Source organism: Coenobita brevimanus, chromosome 32 (assembly GCF_032717465.1).
Source record: "Coenobita brevimanus isolate Jiangsu-jjx chromosome 32, ASM3271746v2, whole genome shotgun sequence".
NCBI lineage: Eukaryota > Metazoa > Arthropoda > Malacostraca > Decapoda > Coenobitidae > Coenobita > Coenobita brevimanus.
In genome coordinates, this window is record NC_136985.1 from 40001 (window position 1) to 47011 (window position 7011).

Consider the following 7011-nt stretch of genomic DNA (forward strand, 5'->3'; position numbering starts at 1 on the left):
GAAAAGGAGGAATTCAGATTAGAATGCAGAAATAGGTTTTTGGTGTTGGAAACGTTGGAAGAGGGGGAGAGAAGTGTAGATGAGATGTGGGAGGATGTGAACAAAGTTTTGCATGAGACTGCTGAATGTACGATTGGAAGGAGACATAGATTCAGGAGAAAGAAATGGATATCGGAGGAAACGTGGGATATGATAAAAAAGAGAGGTGAGGCTAAATTGAGGAGTGAGATGCAATGCGTTGATGAACGAGAGATTGAATTAGCAAGAGCTGCGTACTGGAGTTTGAATTCAGAAGTAAGAAGGTTAGCTAGGAGAGATAAAAGAAGATGTGTGGATGAAAAGGTTGCAGAGACTGAAATCTTAATAAACAAAAATGATGGACAGAGTCAAAGAATAGCATATGAATCGATTAGAGAACTGAGTGGTAATGCAGGTAAACGCAAGGAAATACCAGTTAGAGACAGGGAAGGAAATTTATTGACCAAAGATGGAGATATTAAAAATAGATGGAAAGAGCATTTTGAGACAGTTCTTAATAGACCAATACCACCAGAAGAGGATATACCGTCTGCTCAGGAAGATTTAAATATAGAAACAGGAGAGTTGAGGCTTGCAGAAGTGGAGAAAGCAGTAAAACAGTTAAAGAATAATAAGGCACCAGGGGAGGATGGTTTATTTCCGGAAATGTTTAAAGTGGAGGGGGATAGATTAATAATGATCTTGACCAAGCTATTCAATAAGATATGGGTGACGGGGTTACTACCATCAGTTTGGAAGAATGGTGTAATTGTTAAAGTTCCGAAGAAGGGAGACCTGAGTGAATGTGGTAATTGGAGGGGAATCTCTTTGTCACCGATAGCTTTGGAAGTTTTCAGTAGAGTGTTGTTAAATAGGTTGGAGCCGGTGGTTGAGGGTATTCTGAGGGATGAACAGGCTGGTTTTAGAAAGGGACGTGGTTGCAATGATCAGATCTTTATAGTTAGGCATTTGATGCAGCAAGTTAATGAAATGAGAGTACCGTTAAGTCTTTGTTTTGTTGATTTTGAAAAGGCTTTTGATAGTGTTTCGAGAGAGACTATGGGGAAGATCATGAGACATTATGGAATACCAGAGGAGTTTGTGAGGGTCATTATGAACATGCATGAGGACACATTTTGTAAAGTGATGGTTGATGGTTGTCTGAGTGATTCGTTTGAAGTCAAGTCCGGAGTAATTCAAGGTGGTGTTCTATCGCCTTTACTATTTATATTGGTCATTGATTACATTATGAAACGCGTTGGAACAGAAACCGGTGCAGGTATACTTTGGGGAGAGAACAGGAAACTTTTGGATTTAGATTATGCAGATGATATAGTTTTGATTTGTGATGGCCCAGAAGAGATGCAGAGAGTGTTGGACTGTTTGGTGAGTGAAGGTCGCAAGGTGGGTTTGGTTATTAATTGTGGAAAAACTGAAATAATCAATATGAATATGGAAAATGCGCAGGAATGTGTAATTGGAGGTACGGTTGTAAAGCAAGTTGATAGGTTTAAATATTTAGGTACTTATTTAGCCAAGGATGGTTCTTTGAACTTTGAATTCGAGGAAAGGTTAAAGAAGGCTAATCAGGCAATGGGAATGCTTAAAAATATTTGGAATAATAACAATTTCTCTGTGCATACAAAAATCAAACTTTATAAGGTAATGGTTAGGAGTATCTTAATTTATGGACACGAGTCTTGGTACAGCACAGTGACTATGGAAAATAAATTCTTGGTGTTTGAAAATAAGGCACTTAGAAGAATATTAGGAGTTAAGTGGTGGGAAAGGATACCAAATAGTAGAATTAGAGAAATAACGGGAGTGCAGCCGATCGATGAATATGTTAGATTCTCACGATGGAAGTGGCTAGGACATGTGTATAGGAGACAGGGAATAGTACGAGGTACACCAGGGTGGGTGGCACTTGGTAGGAGAGGTAGAGGAAGGCCAAAAGAGACGTGGGTGAGGACAATGAGACGGGAAGCTGGAGATGAGTGTTGGGGAGATCTTGAGGAGTTAGCACAAGATAGGATGTGGTGGTGTGAGTTCATCGAGGCCCTATGCATCCCCGAGGGTGCCACAGGAAATGATTGATTGATTGATTGATCTATCTACCACTCACCTTCAGGTCCTCGCCGGTACAGGTAGAAGGTATGCAGGTACCATACGAGAATGGTAGAGGGTTGGCGATGGTAGCGAAGGCGATGGTACTCCTATCTTGCCTACCATCATCTGTGTGGTTGTAGCTGCGCCTGTGTGGTAGTAGTGGTAGTAGTAGTAGTAATAATAATAATAGTAATAATAATAATGGTGATTGTGGTGGTTGTGGTTGTGGTGGTAGTAGTGGTAGAAGTAGTAGTAGTAGTAGCATTATTATTATTATTATTATTATTATTATTATTATCCTGAGTGAGAGAGAGAGAGAGAGAGAGACACACACACACACACACACACACACACACACACACACACACACACACACACACACACACACACACAGAATGAAGGAAGGAAGAGAGAAAGAGAGAGTGAGAGAGAGAGAGAATAATAATAATATATAACCCGTCCCCTAACACCGTCCCTTAATTGATTTATCTCATTACATACACATTAACACCTTAATTACTTCCGTACCTTCACACAGGTTAATTAGGAGCCACACCTGTACCGGAAGTGATTAGGGTGACAGTAATATAGGTGTTTATCTATCTAATTATCTATCTGTCTATCTATCTATCCATCTATCTATCTGTCTGTCTATCTATCTGTCTGTCTATCTGTCTATGTATCCGTCTGTCTGTCTGTCTATCTGTCTATCTATCTATCTATCTGTCTGTCTATCTATTTTAGGTGTTAGTGTGGTGCTTATATTCTGTCTCTGTCTGTCTGTCTGTCTGTCTGTCTCTCTCTCTCTCTCTCTCTCTCTCTCTCATTCACCTGTGATTATCTATCTGTATCTATCTATCTATCTGTCCATCTATCCATCTATCTATCAGTCAGTCTATCTATCTATGTATGTATTTCTATCTATCCATCTATCTATCTATCTATCCATCTATCTATTTATCCATCTATCTATCACTAATGCATAATTCATTGTAATCTATAATTCCATCTATCTACATGTATGTATCTATCTATCTGTCTATCTATCTATCTATCTATCTATATCTGAATCAGTCTGTCTATTTATCTATCTGTCTTTTTGTTTATTATCCATCCATCTATCTATCTATCTATCTGTCCATCTATCTGTCTATCTATCTATCTATCTATCACTTGCGTATAGTAGATAGTGCAGTAGCGTCCATTATGCCATATCTATCTATCTTTTTATCTATCCATCCATCTATCTATCTATCTATTCATCTATCTATCTATCTATCTATCTATCACATGTATATTAGTGAAGTATAATACCGTGTTATGTATATCTATCTATCTCAGTCTATCTATCTATCTATCTATTCATATATCCTATCTATCTATCTATCTAATCTATCTGTCACTTACGTATAATTCATTGTTATATATCTATCTATCAATCTCAGTCCATCTATCTATCTGTCTATCTAACCATCCATCTACCTATCCATCTATCTATCTATCTATCTATCACGTATAATAGACAGTGCGGTAGCGTCCCGTTCATCATTATCTATCAGTCTCAGTCCATCTATCTATCCATCCAACCAAACATCTACTTATCTATCCATCTATCTATCTATCAGTTCATCTATCCAACCATCCATCTATCTACCCATCTATCTATCTATCTATCACTTACGTAAATTCATTGTTATATGTCTATCTATCAATCTCAGTCCATCCATCTATCTATCTATCTATCACTTACGTATAATAGACAGTGCAGTATCGCCCCGGTATAATTGCTATCTATCTATCTTTTATCTATCTCCATCTCTGTCTATCTATCCATCCATCCATCTATCTATCTATCTATCTATCTATCACTTACGTATAATAGACAGTGCAGTATCGCCCCGGTATAATTGCTATCTATCTATCTTTTATATATCTCCATCTCTGTCTATCTATCTATCCATCCATCCATCTATCTATCTATCTATCTATCTATCTATCTATCACTTACGTATAATAGACAGTGCAGTATCGCCCCGGTATAATTGCTATCTATCTATCTGTTATCTATCCATCTGTCTGTCTATCTGTCTATCTATCCATCTATCTATCTATCTCTCACTTACGTGTAATAGACAGTGCAGTATCGCCCCGTATAGCTCGTAGTCATGTTCTGCTTCGTAACGTTCGTATGTCCTTCTATAGCTAAACACTCCTCATACATGCCGGTAGCTCGTAGATTGCCGAAGAGTAGACCATCCGGGAGTTTACCCCACGAGTCGATCACTGTAAGGAGGATAGGAATGGTTATTAGGGGATAGAGCGCTACATCGGGTGAGTGGATAGTTATAAAAATGTAGCATGAGGGTCCTGCGTTTAAAAGTAGACCATCCGGGAGTTTACCTCACGAGTCGATCACTGTAGGGAGGATAGGGATGGTTGTTAGGGGATAGAGCACTACATCGGGTGAGTGGATGGTTATAAGTAGCATGAGGTCCTGCGTTTAAAAGTAGACCATCCGGGAGTTTACCCCACGAATCGATCACTGTAGGGAGGATAGGGATGGTTGTTAGGGGATAGAGCGCTACATCGGGTGAGTGGATGGTTAGGAAGTTGGAGAGAATGCATAATATTAGTAGGACTGTCTATCTATCAGCTTCTCCCATGTATCTATCGTTGTAAGGAGGATATTGATGGTTGTTAGGGGATAGAGCGCTACATCGGGTGAGTGGATGGTTATAAAAAAGTAGCATGAGGGTCCTGCGTTTAAAAGTAGACCATCCGGGAGTTTACCCCACGAATCGATCATTGTAGGGAGGATAGGGATGGTTGTTAGGGGATAGAGTGCTATATCGGGTGAGTGGATGGTTCTAAAAGTGGATATAAAAGAACTAACTTAAACCTATATAAAAATTCTCTCTCTCTCTCTCTCTCTCTCTCTCTCTCTCTCTCTCTCTCTCTCTCTCTCTCTCTCTCTCTCTCTCTCTCCTCAAACAACCACTTCGCACCCCACACCATTTCGGCTCAACCACCCTAACTATCCCACATCCATCCCTACTACTATCTAAACACCATCTAGCCTATCTATCTATCCTAGTCTCCTACCCAATCTATCCACAGCTAAGAGAAAGCTAACTGTGTGCTTAGCTGAGGAGAAAAACCGAATCAATATGGCCGCCGAAAGAGCTGAGTTTGTTTACATTGCGCCAGCTGATGAAACCACGTGGCAGTGTTTACAAAAAAAAAGGCGCGCATTTTAAACACCCATTTAATTGCTTATGGATTAGGCCTGGTTGATAATTGATAAAAATGATGTTGATAAAAAATGATTACTGATAAAGGATGCAGAGCCGTGAATAGTTGTTTATTAAATGAAGAAGTAAGATGAATGCTGTGTGTCTCAAAGAGGCAGTGAAAAATTTGGGATAATCGACTTTATAATGAGTTCCTGTAAGGGTTAGAGTTGTATACACAGGGTTCCTCGTCTTATACTCACGTACGCATGCTTACACACACACACACACACACACACACACACACACACACACACACACACACACACACACACACACACAAACCAGTCCATACCACTCCAGTTCACACACACACACACACAAACAAACCAGTCCATACCTCTCCAATTCACACACACACACACACACACACACACACACACACACACACACACACACACACACACAAACCAGTCCATACCACTCCAATTCACACACACACACACACACACACACACACAGAGTTATATTTATGCATGGTATATATATCTCTAAAATCAATGTGTATGGAGGATAAATCGCTTAGGAAAAGGTGTTAGGGCTTGTTTACCTTGAGCTTCAAAATTTGATCTTAGAAGTAGTGGAGATAAGAACCAAGGTCATAGATTAGATTGATAAGGTAGTGATTGCTTGAGGGGTGTTGTTGAGAGAGAGAGAGAGAGAGAGAGAGAGAGAGAGAGAGAGAGAGAGAGAGAGAGAGAGAGAGCGCAGTACATATAATTATTCCATACATCCTTCAGTCTATGTCATTTTATATCTATCTATCTGTTTGTATCTATCTATTTCTAGGGCCATCCCCTGTTTGTTTACTGTTTGGTACTGCCCATCTATCTATCTGTCTATCTATCTATCCGTCCATCCATCCATCCATCCATCCATCCATCCATCCATCCATCCATCTGTCTATCTATGTATCTATTTATCCTTCCATCCATCCATCCATCCATCTATCTATCTATCTATCTGTCTATCTATCCTTCCATCCATCCATCAGCATACTTACCTACCTATTTATCTATTCACCCATCCATCCAGTCTTCACCTACCTACCATCCTTCCCTCCTACCTACACACCTATCCATCCATCCATATATTCATCCATCTGTCTATCTGTCTATCTATCTATCTATCCATCTTTCTATTCTGACGTAGTACATCTAATATCACATCCATCTGTCTATCTCTGTATCTATCTGTCTACCCATCCACCTATCTGTCTATATCTATCTATCTATCCATACACTTTATACGCAACAAGGATTTGACATTCTTAAGCAGTGCCCATTTTCTTATGCTAGGAAGAAGGAACCCAAGGCTGAGGCCGCAAAACAGTTCATTCCAAGAAAAAAGCAAAAACAATACAAAAGAGAGCCAAATTCAAGATCCGTTCATTTCGAGATGCCTGGACACACTGCGTTTGAAAGACCTTAGATCTTAGGCAGTAGGAAATACAGACAGAGGGAGACAGTTCCAGAGTTGACCTATTACACAATACAAGAGAGAGCCAAATTCAAGATCCGATCATTTTGAGATGCCTGGACACACTGCTTTTGAAAGACTGGAGATCATAGGCAGCAGGAAATACAGACAGAGG